The sequence below is a fragment of the Humulus lupulus genome, chromosome 8 (genome assembly GCF_963169125.1).
Source record: "Humulus lupulus chromosome 8, drHumLupu1.1, whole genome shotgun sequence".
Classification (NCBI taxonomy): domain Eukaryota; kingdom Viridiplantae; phylum Streptophyta; class Magnoliopsida; order Rosales; family Cannabaceae; genus Humulus; species Humulus lupulus.
The window spans coordinates 132,515,465-132,518,328 of record NC_084800.1 but is presented as its reverse complement, the minus strand read 5'-3'; positions in this window follow the sequence as shown (position 1 = coordinate 132,518,328).

Below are 2,864 nucleotides of genomic sequence, written 5' to 3'. Positions count from 1 at the left end.
GGAGAACCTCTGGCACTTATCGCACCTCCGCACAAACTCCATCGAGTCTTCATTCATTGTTGGCCAGAAGTATCCTTGCCTTAGGATCTTTTTTGATAGACTTTGCCCCCAGCATGGTCTCCACAAAAGCCTTCGTGGACCTCTTTCATAAATTCTTTGGCCTTTTCTTTCGAAATACACCTGAGGAGTGGCATTGAGTAACGCCTTCGATACAAGATTCCATCAACTAGGATATACATAGCAGCCTGCTGCTGAAAGGTCCTGGCTTTGTTTCTGTCCGTTGGTAACACGCCCTTCGTCAGGTACTCTATGTAAGGTACCATCCATGTATCCGTCGCCAGAATTACCAAAGAGGTCTCTTCTGCTTGGATGCTTGGTGCAGATAGTCGTTCAGCTGGCACTATGTTTAGGGTATCAGCATCCTTGGCGCTTGCTAACTTAGCCAAAGGATCAGCGTTTGAGTTTTGGTCGCGGGGTACTTGCTGGAGAGTGTACTTATCAAACTACGCCAATAGATCCTTTATTTTATTCAAGTAGGCAACCATCTTTAGACCTCGAGCCTGGTATTCTCCAATGATTTGATTGACTAATAACTGAGAGTCACTGTAGATATCAAGTGACTTTATGTTCATGCCTTTGGCTAACCGTAATCCTGCGAGCAATGCTTCGTACTCTGCTTCATTTTTGGACGCCGCGAAGTCGAATCTAATCACACAGTGAAATAGATGCCCTTCAGGTGTTATCAAAATTTCTCCGGCTCCAACGTGATGCTCATTAGAAGAGTCTTCTGTGAACAACTTCCATGGAGGAGCTTGGCTTTGAGGTTCAGGCTCTCCATGCTCTTTTGGCTGCTCGCTATCTGGAAGTTCAGTGAGTTCTGCGACAAGGTCGGCCAGAGCTTGTCCTTTTATTGTTGCTCGTGGTAAGTAAGAGATATCAAACTGCCCAAGTTCAAACGCCCATTTCAACAATCGGCCTGCGGCTTCTGGCTTCTGCAGAACTTGTCGTAGAGGTTGGTCAGTTAAAACTGTGATTGGGTGAGCTTGGAAGTATGGCCACAGTTTTCTAGAGGCTAAGATCAAGCAATAGGATAATTTTTCAATAGGAGGATACCGCAGTTCTGCTCCTATTAGCCTTTTGCTTACATAATAGACGACCTTCTGCACGCCCTCTTCCTCTCGTACTAGAACAGCACTAGCAGCATATTCTGTGATTGCCAAGTAGATTAACAAAGTTTCTTTATCAACTGGTTTCGATAGAATTGGTGGCTGTGACATGTGAGTCTTTAAAGCTTGAAAATCCTGCTCGCACTCCTCCGTCCATTCGAATTTTTTGTTGCCTCTGAGTAGATTAAAAAATGGGACGCATTTGTCCGTCAATTTGGAAATAAATCTACTGAGAGCAGCAATTCTTTCGGTCAAGCTTTGAACATCATTGATTTTTATTGGTAATTACATATCGACCAGGGCTTTGATCTTTTCGAGATTGGCTTCAATTCCTCGCGAGTTTACTATAAATCCTAAGAATTTTCCTGAACCAACTTCGAATGAGCACTTGAGGGGATTCAACTTCATCTGGTATTTATTCAAGACGTTGAAGCACTCTTACAAATCCCCTATATGTCCTTCTGCCTTCTTCGACTTAACCAGCATGTCATCGACATATACTTCCATGTTTGTTCCGATCAGCTCTTTGAACATGTGATTGACTAGTGGTTGGTAAGTCGCACCAGCATTTTTCAAACCGAAGGGCATTGCTTTGTAACAGTAGAGCTCTATATCGGTCCAAAAGCTAGTGTGATCCTCGTTAAGGGATGCATACTGATCTGATTGTATTCAGAGTATGAATCCATGAATGAGAGGATCTCATGTTGATTCTAGGGAGTGGGAAGCAGTCTTTCGGGCAGGCTTTATTGAGGTCTGTGAAATCCATGCATGTTCTCCACTTACCATTCAGCTTTGGAACCAGTATGGGATTAGAGACCCAGGATGGATAAAATGCTACTCGGATGAATCTGTTCTCCTTTAGCTTCTCGACTTCTTCCTTTAGAGTTTTTGATCTGTCTTTGTCGAGCAGCCTCCTTTTCTGTTGCACTGGGGGAAAACTCTTATTTATATTCAGAACATGGCTAATGACTATAGGGTCTATTCCAACCATGTCTTTATGCGACCAGGCAAAGACTTCCTGGTTTTTCCTTAAAAATTCCACCAGTGCTTGCTTCGTTGTTGTCTCTAAGTTTTTACCGACTTTCACAACCCTGGTCGGATCTTCTTCATCGAGTTGGACCTCCTCAAGGTCCTAGATGGGTCCTATCTCTTCATCAAAATCCCCAAAGCAAGGATCTAAATCTCTGTCCTCACTTTGGGCAACGCCCTATTTGGTGACACCATCACCTGATTGGGCTTGTATATCAATAGTCGTTTGCAACTCTTTTCCGGCAACTTCCCTCGATACACCTATCTTCGCCTTAGATATCGAGGCATTGTAGCACTCCCTCGCTTCCCACTGGTTTCCCAACACGCATCCTACCCCTGCGTCGATTGGGAATTTCATGGCAAGGTGCCATATCGAGGTAACGGCTCGCAGGTCGACCAAAATTGGCCTTCCAATTATAGCATTATACGCTGAAGGGAAATCAACTACTATGAAAGTAGTGAGTAATGTCCTGTTTGCAGGTGCAGAACCTGCTGTAACTGGGAGCCTAATCGACCCTGTCGGGGTGAGCCCTTCGCCAGAAAAATCATCTATGGTGTGGTTGCATGGCTCCAAATCATTGACGGACAACTTCATCCTTTCCAGTGAAGACTTGTACAATATGTTGACTGAGCTTCCTGTGTCAACCAACACCCTTTTAACCATCATGT